Source organism: Myotis yumanensis, unplaced genomic scaffold (genome assembly GCF_028538775.1).
Source record: "Myotis yumanensis isolate MYYU_CA2020_CCGP unplaced genomic scaffold, mMyoYum1.0.hap1 SCAF_3, whole genome shotgun sequence".
Taxonomy (NCBI): Eukaryota; Metazoa; Chordata; class Mammalia; order Chiroptera; family Vespertilionidae; genus Myotis; species Myotis yumanensis.
Window position 1 is genome coordinate 166,999,033 of NW_027223754.1, and position 11,884 is coordinate 167,010,916.

At 42.2% G+C, this 11,884-nt stretch overlaps 1 pseudogene; it reads left to right on the forward strand.

Moving 5' to 3' along the window:
* The first annotated feature begins 10,998 nt into the window (after positions 1 to 10,998).
* LOC139005573 (small ribosomal subunit protein eS26 pseudogene) lies at positions 10,999 to 11,286 on the forward strand (annotated as a pseudogene).
* Positions 11,287 to 11,884: the final 598 nt, after the last annotated feature.

Below are 11,884 nucleotides of genomic sequence, written 5' to 3' on the forward strand. Positions count from 1 at the left end.
GCCCTAGAGTTTGAGCTCAGAGAGAGTGAGTCCAAGTATGTGCATGTGTGGCCCTTTAAGAGGAACTACCTGGGACTCCAGCAGCTTCTGTGTCACTCCACCTCAATCCCCGCTGGTTCTTACAACCCAAAATTATGGGAACTTCTTTTCCTGGCATTGGAACCCTGGGCTGAGGGGTGTGGTATGAAGTTGGGACTCTTCGGCTCCTCAAGGGGAACTTCTGAATTGAAGATCTCCCTCCTGATTAAAAACCGCCACACATGGGTGTAGAAGCAGCCTACGCTGTGCCTCTGCCTTTTCTCCCAGTCTCGATGTGGCTTCTTCTTCGTTTCCCCTAGTTGTAGGACTTTCATTCAGCTAGATTTTAGGTGGTTCTGAATGAAGGTTGTTCTGAAGATAAGTTGTATTTTTTATGTGGTCGTGGGAGGATTGGAGTACCACATTTACCTATGGTGCCATCTTGACTGGAAGCCTTGCATTTTTCGTTTAATATTTGAACACCCTGTATTAGTTCTAGTAGTGATGGAGGGGGCATGCTTTTTTCATAATAGAGTCTAAAAAGTCACATTTGGATGAATTAAGGTGATGATTTCAAGTTTCTATTATATTTTCTGAACATTTTCCCAAAGGACTTTTCCATAAATTCTTCTTCATGCTTCCATAGAGGGTTGTGTATAGTTCTATTATGGCACTTCACGTACAGCTCTTATTTTTATTTACTTGTTTCCCTTCTTCACCAGACTGCAACGATCTTACCCACACTTGCATTCGCATGCTTAATGCATTGAAAGTGCAGTATTCCTTCACTTCCATAAATGAATAAAGTCAAGGTGGCATTATCTTCTCTTTTCTTAATAACCAGAGATCCGATGCATGAATTCATGCACGGGTGGGGTCCGGCTGCCTTCCCTGATGGGGGCCAATTGGGCCGGGGCCGGCTGGGGGGAGGAGCCTCGGGCGGTTGGCCGTCCAGCCCTGCCCCTGACTGGATGGGGGGCTGATCAGGGGCAGGGCCGGCTGGGGGGAGGGGCTGTGGGAGGTGGGGGAGGGGCTGTGGGAGGTTGGGGAGGGCTGATCGGGGCCCCGATCAGGCTGGTTGGCCGCTGCAGTGCCTGTCATCACGACAGGTCATTCTGGTCTTTCTGGTCATTCCGATCATTCCATTGTGCCTGTTGCTTGGCTTTTATGCATATAGATAATAGCAAACCTCCTTTACCTTCTATGTTCTAGGCATTAAACCCGCGGTTCTCAACCTGTGGGTCGCAAACAATGAAAATACATCCTGCATATCAGATGTTTACATTACGATTCATAACAGTAGCAAAATTACAGTTATGAAGTAGCAACGAAAATAATTTTATGGTTGGGGGTCACCACAACATGAGGAACTGTATTAAAGGGTCGAGGCATTAGGAAGATAATCTCACTTCATTTATTATTTCATTTAATCCTCACTGTAGCTCTATCTGTAGTGCATATATTCTTATTATCTCCCCCTTTTACCAGAAAGGAAGATTTAGACAGGTTAATTAACTTTCCCAAGGTTACACGGCAATAATGACAGAGTGGGAAATGAACCTATGTCAGACTAATCTGGTAGCTCATATTTGAACATTACTCTATAATGCTAAGGTGTGTCAGTTCACTGTAACTTGAAACTGTTTTAAAAGGTTTCCTCTCTATTAGCATCCTTTATACACAGGACCCCAACTTATGATGGTTGACTTAGGATTGTTTTACTTCACAATGGAAAGCTTTCAGCTGTATATGTTAATGGTGAGTACCCACACTACTTTTCTGGTTTTCATTTTCAGTACAGTATTCAATAAATTACATGAGATATTTAACCCATTTTAGGCTGTGCTGTGGACTGACTTGTGTCCTCCCCCCAATTCATATGTTGAAGTCTTAACCTCAGTACCTCAGAACGCAAACTTATTTGGAGATCAGGTCTTTACAGAGGTAAATGAGGTCATTAGGGTAGGCCCTAATCCACCACCTTTTGTAAGACTGGTGACTTACAAAAACAAGACATTTGAACACAGAGATATACATAGAGTGAAGCCAGTATGAAGAGACATAGAAAGACAAGCCATCTACAAGCCAGGAGGAAGGCCTGGTACAGATGCTTCCCTCACAGCCTCAGAAGGAATCAATGCTGCCTGGTTTTCAGACTTTCAGTCTCCAGAACTGTGAGACATAACTTCCTGCTGTTTAAGGCATCCAATGGTACTTTGTTACTGCAGCCCTAGCAAACTAATACAGGTCAGATAACTGTTGTGAGGGGCTGTCCTGTACTTCGTAGGATGTGTAGTTGCACCCCTGACCTCCACCCACTAGAGGCAGCAGCACCTCTTCCCCCCATGTGACAAACCCAAATATCTGCAAGCATTGCTGAGTCCCCATGGAGCACCCAGATTAGACTCTTTGTGGCCTTGAGGCAATGCTGGTCTCAGACATTAGAGGCACAGACACTGCCAATTTTGTGGCACTCCGCAGGCCCTGGGGATTTCTGAAGCAAAGCAACTCGAAACATTTAACTTCCTCTGAGCAGGGGCCACTCACAAATAACGCTGTCCATTGGGGAAAAGTTTCTAATGAACTGGAGATCTAGGTAAGATAGACGATCTCTCAGTCACACGCAAAGAAAACTTGTGGGATTTCATTTTCCTCGAACTCATGTGAAGACACAGGAATTTGCAGACGTCACCCTTTGTATAATCAGGGGTCTTCAAACTTTTTAAACAGGGGCCAGTTCACTGTCCCTCAGACCGTTGGAGGGCCGGACTATAGTTTAAAAAAAAACTATGAGCAAATTCCTATGCACACTGCACATATCTTATTTTGAAGTAAAAAAACAAAACGGGAACAAATACAATATTTGTATTTGCATGTGGCCCGCGGGCCGTAGTTTGAGGACCCCTGGATAAGTGCTGGTCTTGCCATTTTACAGGAGCAACAATAGAAGGAGATGTTGTTTCTGAGCGATATGAAAACACAAGCCACTGCTTTAGCATTGACAGCCGTGAGAGAGGGAGCTAAGGGGATAGTGGACAATGGAGCACACATTCTAATTAACTAGCACAAAGCCTTGGATTATGTTACTATTTATTTACATGGGAATAGTTAGTTGTAATGAATGGAGCAGAACAGAAACAAACAGCAGCAGGCGTCTTAGTGATGTGGCTAAATCCTTTTACATCCTTTAATTTCAGAGGGACTCGAAAAGGTCACATCTTCAGAGCTGCCATAATTATATTTTTCTCACAGTATGAACTCCTCCTAATGGCAATGCAGCAAGCTACTTACAGGTGATGGATTTTTTTGTCCAACAGGTCAAGGCATCATTTTAAACAACAGAAAATGCTTTTTCTTTTGCTAATAGTTTAAGCATGTTGATAAAGTCCGGATTACAAATCTTCCAGAGAGCCTTTCAAATATGGCTACCTACAAATTTAATTAACTCCAAGATGTACCTGACAGTACCAGTCTGCAATCAATCAGGCATTATTCGTTTTTCCTTTTTTTCTCTTATTTTAAATGTTTTTGCTTCTTTCTCTCCTTCTGCACACATTCCTATACACTAGTACACTTGTATGTCTCTATATCTACATTGTTGTTTTATCATGAGTTAGAACCAAAAAGCCTGAGCCACTCCAATCCCCTCCATTTCTTTGACTTGGGAGCTCCCGGATGTGGCCTTGGTGACCCCCAGTTATCACCCTGATCACTTCTCCACCTGTAAGGGTCACATCAGCAGGAGACAGAAAGCTTGATCCCATTTTGGCTCTTTGACATCAGGCTGTTTCTGAGCTCCTGCTTCTCCATCTCTGAAATAGAAGTGCTGATCGCTGTCTGCCCATCTCAAAGGAGTGTGAGACTCAGAACAATACACATAAAAATGGTTTGTAAACCAACAAGTGCTTCAATATGAAGATACTATTGTCATTGTCATGTCTCGGTTAATAGGAACCTCAAAGGCCTATGAAAGATTAGAACTGGGGGAATTATGGACCTAGGTCTCCTGAGTCAATGGAGTTCTGGAAGCAAACAGGATACCTTAGAGACATGTCTCTTGGGCCGTGAGGATAGGATTTAGCCTCCTGAACCCTATGCTTCTGAAAGAGTTGCTTTGTCAAGTTCTGTAATTTACGTATACACTCAGATAATTGACCTTTGTGACTCAGGTCGAGATGACTTTACTTCTCAGTGTGATACAGAACATGCCTGCGTTCTCAGAGAGATGCTTTGTAGATGGGCACTTGCTTAAGAAGGCCTTGAAAAGTAATAGACATTTCCAGGCAGAGAGGAACCCCACTTCTGAGTCAAAGTCTGTAACTCTCCACTGCACAACAGGGAAGTGAAAAAACAAATAACAAACAAACAAAACAAAAAACAGGAGGGGGTTGCAGTGACCCTGCCCTCTCTCCTCCTTCTGCACTTTCAGAATAGTAGGCTTCAGTCTCTGGAGATCTCTAGAATAGAATCCTTTCAAGGGGTGGGATTTTAATATATATTTTTTCTTCCCTTTGTGTTAGTCTATCTATTTCCAAGTTTCTATAATGACCTTTATAAATGGAGGGGGGAAGTGCTAACTCTCTATTAAAACAAAACATGGTACATAAGCCTTAGATGCTTGAGTTCAACAGCTGAACAGTGTCCCACAAGGGTGAGGTAGGCTGTTGTTTCCTGTGCACCAGCCAACCTTGGGAGGATCTGGCCCCATCACATGGCTGCTCTGTTCTAAGAGAGAGAGACCCAGATGGCAAATGACTTTCTTCAGGCTCCAAACCAGTTGTCATCAAGTCAGGATGAAGAGATCAGGTCTTGCAACCTCTGCTCCAGGGCCCTTTGCCCAACTTTACTCTCTGAATCTGAGGTGCTTGGTATACAGCTGAGCTCATGTTTGTTTGCAGCTCTGCTTCATGTACAACAAGCTTTCTCCCCAACTCAATACCAGTTCACATTATTATTAATCACGTGCATGGAGATAAGAAAAAATCGAAATCTCTTCATGCAGAAATAGTTAACACTTTAGGGTAGATCCTTCCAGACCTTTTATGAAAATGAAAGGTACCCTTGTTATTGCAATTATGATTTTGTAAAAATAGGAGCTGATGATGTAGAGTTAGGAGAGAGTTGGGGGGCAGTGGGCTGACCCCATGGGAGAGGCTGAAGGGGAACAGTGGACACGTCTACTTGGAAGCCCCCAGACTGGAAGCTAGTTGGGTAAATCAGAGCAGTTGTTCAGTTAAAGTAGAGAAACAGTAAAGTTGGAATCCACTCTGAGTATTTTATTAAAGTAAAACATGCAAATCTACCTTCATTTGACAATGTTTTGAAGGAACAAAGCCTCGTCTTTAAGTACGTGATAGCTGATTGGAGTTCTGTGTGATCTTCTAAGAATAAAAGTTGATGGTTTCCAGTCCCAGCATCTTTAAAGTGGAGAGAGAACGCAAAGACAGTTGGGAAACAATCTGAGTTCAGAATCTTCTAGATTAAACAAAACTTACCAATTATTTTACATATGTCTCACCCATACCAAACTCCAAGATTTTGTTTTTGTTTTAAGCGACTTTCCCTTTACTAATACTACAAGTGTAATTCAGTTTGGATTTTATACAACATCAGTTCTTTTCCTCATTCACATTTCATTTGTTTACATAAATACAAAAACAAGTAGCACTGGCCAGACCAGTTTGTGGACAAACATATCTGCCTCTTGGTTAACTTAAACTGTGGGAGCAGAAGTGCCCCAGCGACCCCAGTCCCATTTCCTGGACACGAGCCTTTGCTCTGTCATTAGACAGTATGTTCAATTGAGACCCAGGCAAGCATCGGTCAATCCAGTGTTGAAGATTTCTCATATACTGTAAATCCAGAAAAACAGCTGTGCCCATGAGGATGCTTCTGCTGCTGCAAGGAACAGAAATCCCGATTCAGCTAGTTTAAAGGGAAAGGTGTAGGAGTGGGAGGGGGGCTTTATTATTTCAAATAACAGGAAGTTTAGAAGCAAGACAAGCTCTAACACTGGTTGAGTTAGGGACTTACTGTCACCAGGGTCCCAGATTATTCCCATCTCTCCACACTGTTAGCCACAGCCTGTTTCCAACAGCTGGGACATCAGGTTTTCTTCTTGCCAAGTGGGAGAGAGAAAAAACAGGAATCCACCCATGAAATCAGGTCCTCTCCTTCCATCTGATTGGTATGGTTTAAAATGCCAGCACCCATAGCTGAACTGAAGATGAATTCAGTTTCCCATTCCTGTGAATCTCATAAACTGGTGAACACCGGGACAAAACAACTGTACTCTGGAAGAAGAAGAGAGAAAAGGATGCTGGGAAGGATGTGGCGACTCCTACGATAAGCTTCACAGTATGGCCTCAGGCTCGCTCTGATCCCTCAGTTGCCAGGAATGTACATCCCTGATGCATCTTTGCTCCAGGTCAAAAGTCTGACCATGGTATCATCAACTGTTAGCCTATCTGAGGAGCTAAAAGTGACAAAATGAAAGTATAGAAACTAGTCTCACTTTAACTCATAATCACAAACATGGATGGGCTCTCCACAGTGCCTGTGACCTGCCTACATGTCCCTTGGTTGTTCACTGTTCCCCTCTGCTGGGAAGCACTTCATAGCTTCTCTGCCTGCTTCCTCCCTTCCTCACATGCTAGCTGAGGCCTCTCTCACCCTTCCCTGAGCTATCAACTCTGCCATCCAGCCTGCCTGGCCTGCCTCTTCCGGGTGCCCTGCCTTCCCTGTGGTCAGAGCAGATGACCTGGTTCCTCCCTCAAGCCAACCCCACCTTCCACTTGTGCCCATATCCCATCCCCATTTACCTTCTCAGGACCTTGCTCAGCATCCAGCCCTTCTCTCCCCAATTCTATCAACAAACTCTATCAAAGAAAGCAAAACAACTCTTCCTTGACCTTCTCCTAATTGCTAAGGCCTCATTTTTCCACAAGAAAACATTTTGAAAGTGTTGTCTAGAGTCACCCTCTCAGTCCTCATTCTCTCAACTTCCCGTAGTTGAGCTTTCCACCCCATCACACCACTGAAACGGTTCTATCAAAGTTATTAATGACCTCCCTTCGGCCAAATCCAGTCATTTGCTGCATTTATCTGACTTGACCTCTCAGCACTTTCTTCAACTTCTCACGTTCCTCTCTCAGTCTCTATAGCACACCCTCTCCTGGATGGACTCTCTGGGTGGATTTCCCACTTAAATCACTCACTTATTCTCCTCCTCTCCTCTCCTCTCCCCTCCCCTTCCCTCCTCTCCTCTCCTTTCTCCTTTTGCCTTCTCCCTCCCCCACCCCCACCATCCTTCCATACTCATTTGCTCCTGCTTTTCTGTCCTACTCTCCCCTGTTGAGATGTCATTCATTTGCAGATGATCAGCAGATTTGGAATTCCAACCCAGATGCACCCATCAAGCTTCAGGCTTATGGAGCCCACTGGCTGCTGTGCTTTCTACTTGGATGTCCAGAAGCATCTCCAACCTAATATGCCCCAAACTAAGCTTTTGGTTCCTCCCCACCCTCTTATCCCACACACCTGTTTCTCCTCTAGTCTTCACCACCTTGGTTTACACAGCTGCTAGTCTAATTTAAGGATCATTCTTGATTCCTCTTACTCCATGTAACTCCCTTCCAATACTCCATCCATCAGCAAGTCTTGTCATCTCTTTCCCAAGACAGCCTAAATCCATGCACTTTTCTCCATCTCCAGCTCCAACTGCAATCATCTCATTGAACCACAGTGATAACCTGATACTGCTTCTATTCTTGCCTTCTGCACAGAGCCCAGAGTCATCTTCTAAAAATATTAAATCAGATGATCTCACTGTCTTGTGTAAAACCCTTGTGGCTTCCTATTGTGGGCAGAACAAAATCTAGATACCTTATCATGACCTAAGAGGCCTTATTAGATCCCATTGTGGCCCATTTTTTATAAAACTGGGCTCTGGGCACCCAGACATTCTTCCTGCTGGTGAAAATGCAAACTCAGTCCCACCCAGGGCCTTTCAACTTGCTCTGCTCCCTGACTTCTGCAAGACTGGATCTTTCCTGTCAGTCAGGGCTCAATTTAAAGGTCACCTCCACAGAGGCCTTCCCTGATGGCAAAGTTTAAATTAGCCCTTTGCTCCCTATCACTCTCTACCCTTAACCTTGTTGTATTTTTGTTCCAGAACTTACCGCTATTTAAGTTTTTTTCACTTATTTATTGATAGTCTTTCTCTTTCCCACTCATGCTAGACTATAACCACCAGGAAACAGAACTCTTTGTCTTATTTACTATGGTGGCCTCTACACCTAGAACAATAATAGGAACTAATAAAATAATTTAATACATGAATAACCTCACTTGCCTGATTTTCATTCTACTTTCCTAAAGGAATACCCTCCTGAGGATGGTCAACAAAGGTTGCAGAAAAGTAGCCTACTCTCCTTTCAGTTCCCACTTAACTCATTTAGCAAATCTTTATTGCTGAGCACTGGAGGAACTCAATGAAGAAAACCTTGAACCTAACTTCAGGAACCCACAGATTTGGATGGTGGCAGACAAAGCATTTAGAACATTACAGTTTAGCAGTTGGACAAATACCATGAGAGAGGGAAGCACAGGATGATGAAACTCAAGAAGGAGCACCTAACCCAGAAAGTTGAGATCAAGGAAGGCTTCCTGGAAGAAGTAATTCCTAAGTTGTCCTGAGTCTTAATAATAAATAAGGGTCAGCCAGGTGAAGAAGGGATGGAAGGTGGGCATGAACACTACCTGAGCGAGCAGCAGAGGCACAGAAGACTTGGGAATCCATGGGAGGGGAGAGCAAGGGGGTTAGAAAGACTGGAGATTAAGTTCAAGGAAGATGGGAAGGGGAACGGAAAGGTATGAGACTGGATAGGTAAGAAGAGACCACATTCTAATGGCCTTGCAACAAACAACACAATAGCTCACTTTCATTGAGAGCTCACTATGTGCTAGGCACAGAGTTAAGCACCTCACATGTGTCATCTCACTTAATCCCCATGACAACCCTGGAAGGTAGGTCCTGTTACTATTCTCATGTTACCGATGGGGAATGTTAAGTCACCCTCCTGAGGACACCCAGAGAGTAAGTGGTGCAGTCAGCCTGGAAGCCCCATGAAAGCATGTTAAAAAAGCTTTGAACCACAAGCCCTGGATCTCTTGTAATAGTTCTTAGTTTGTCTTTCTAGTCCTTAGTTCCACACTGGTAAAATGAAACTGATAGCTGGCCCTACTGCTTGGAGTTTGTGAGGATTTAATGAGATAATTCATAAAAAGTGCTCAGTGCCAAATCCAGCATAGTCATAGCTCAATAAATACGAACTATTACTATTATTATTGATTTTCTTTTTGGAATGTTGATAAAGGCTATTGTTAAAATCTGGGGATGTTTTCCTTGCAGGGGAAACAGGACAGTTCCTAGAGATTGTTGAAAGGGCGAAGGCTACGCCCTCCACCTTCCCCCAGGGTAAGGGCTACGTCCTCCATCTTACCTTGGCCACGTGTTGGGCAAGGAGCTTCTTCACGGAAGTCTAAGACTCTGCTAGCCACACCCAGGAACCGGACATCGACTTGTGCCTGGCCAATCGGCAAAGCACAGTCCTTTCTCCTCCCTTACTCCAACCCCCCCCTATATAACCGGTCTCTGGGAGGGGTTCGGTCTCTCTCTTGGCCACTTGGCTAGCCGATGTGTCGGTGGGTCTGATGGATGGAGAGCTCAAGCTAGCTTGAATACAGATTCTTATGCTTTTACATCGAATTGGCTCCCTGATGTGGTTTCTTGGGAATCTTGTAATCTGGGCATAACAATTGTGGCTCCTCCTTCATTACAATTGGTGACTTAGTTTACTAATTTAGAACATATTCTGAATGTCTAACTATTTTCTGTATTTGCCAATATCTTTTTAACTACAGATTGACAGGTAAAAGAATAAAATTGATATTTGCTTGGAAGGATTAATGGTTTAAATCTTTGTTGTTGTTTTTTATCATAAAGTAATGCCTGTACAAGTTAAATTCTAATAATACAAATGGGTATAACATGAAAAGTAAAAGCTCATCTCTTCGCCTACACCCTCACATATAATGTACTTATAGCTGATCATAATCATAGCTATGATTTCTTTCCCCTAGAAATTTGTATTTATATATGATGTACATGTATATAAATATATGTATAAAAGATGATCCTTGGACTTTTCATTTGTAATAATACTGTATTCTACCTGCTTTTTTCCACATAAAATAATTTAGTTTGGACATTTTTTCATATCAATACAGATACATGTATTGATTCTGAACAGCTGTGTAGTATTCCATTTTATAGAGCACTGTAGTTTATTTAGTTCTCTCCTGATAAGCATTTAAATTTCATTAGTTTTTTACTACTACAAATAACATAATCATGTTGTCCCTGTACAGTATACATTTGCCTCCTTGTGCAAGTGTTTCTGTGGGAAAAATTCCTAGAAGGGGAAATTGCTGAGCTAGAGAGAATGTTATTTTTAAATTTTAATCGTTACTGCCAAACTGCTTTCCAAAGAGCTTGCAACAATTTACAGTCCATTAACAATATATGAGATTTCATGTTTCCCATACCTTTGAGTATGAGCAAAATTTTATTTTTGCAAACATAATAAGTACAATATTATCTTGTTTTAGTTTAGCCATAGTATTTGATTATTTAAGAAGTTAAAAGATCTTCTCATGTTTATTGTCTATTTCCTTGTTTTGCTACCAACTGCTTAACTTTTGCTTATTTTCTCATTGAATTGTTCATTTTTTTTCTTGCTGATTTTTAGATCTCTTTGAATATTAAAGAAATAAACCCCTTTCCTATTATATCAGTTGCAAACATTTTTTTTTCTCCTTTGGTTTATCTCTTGATTTTGAATATAATATTCTCAATCTTGCAGAAGCTTTAATTTTTACAAAAGTAAATTTGTCTCCTCTTGGGTCCTTGTTTTCCAGATGACCAAGAAAAGAAGGAATAACAGTTGTTATTCCAAAAAAGGCCGAGGCCATGTGCACCCTATTTGTTGTACCAACTGTGCCCGGTGTGTGCCCAAGGACAAGGCCATTAAGAAGTTTGTCATTCAAAACACAGTAGAGGCCACAGCCGTTAGGGACATCTCTGAAGCGAGTGTCTTCGACGCCAATGTGCTTCCCGAGCTGTATATGAAGCTGCATTACTGTGTGAGCTGCGCCATTCACAGCAAGGTAGTCAAGGATCGTTCTTATGAAGCCTGGAAGGACTGAACACCCCCACCCCGATTTAGACCTGCGGGTACTGCCCCACGACCTCCACCAAAACCCATGGAAGGAGCAAAGTCCTTAAGGAGAGACGAAAAGTTCTCTGGGAGAAAATAAATTAAAATGGTACTTTTAAAAAATAATGATAAATGTGTCAGTTTTGTCTTATATGTCCCTTGATCTTCCCCAGTTCAAAATTATTTTTAAAAATAACCAATGATTTTTCATGTTTTACATTTAAGTTATTGATCCACCTAGAAATTATTTGGACACAGGAAGTGAAGTACTTTAGCAATTTTTCTCCCACTGGTTTTTGTCACAACAACGTTTCTGAATTATTCATATTCTCCCATTGACTTAAAATACCATCCTATTTATAGTCAAAATGTACTTGGGTTTATTTTGGGGATATCCATTCTCTCTTAACATCTTCGTCATTTACTGTACTTTCTCTGTGATGTCTTTCTGTATTTCCTAGAATTTCTCTGCCTATTAACTCTTTGAAAATATTGGGTAAAATTAGTTCTTCCTCATTATTCTATTTATAGTTGTACTGGCTATTCTCATTTCTACACGAGCTTTATATCATTTTGGCAAATTCTCC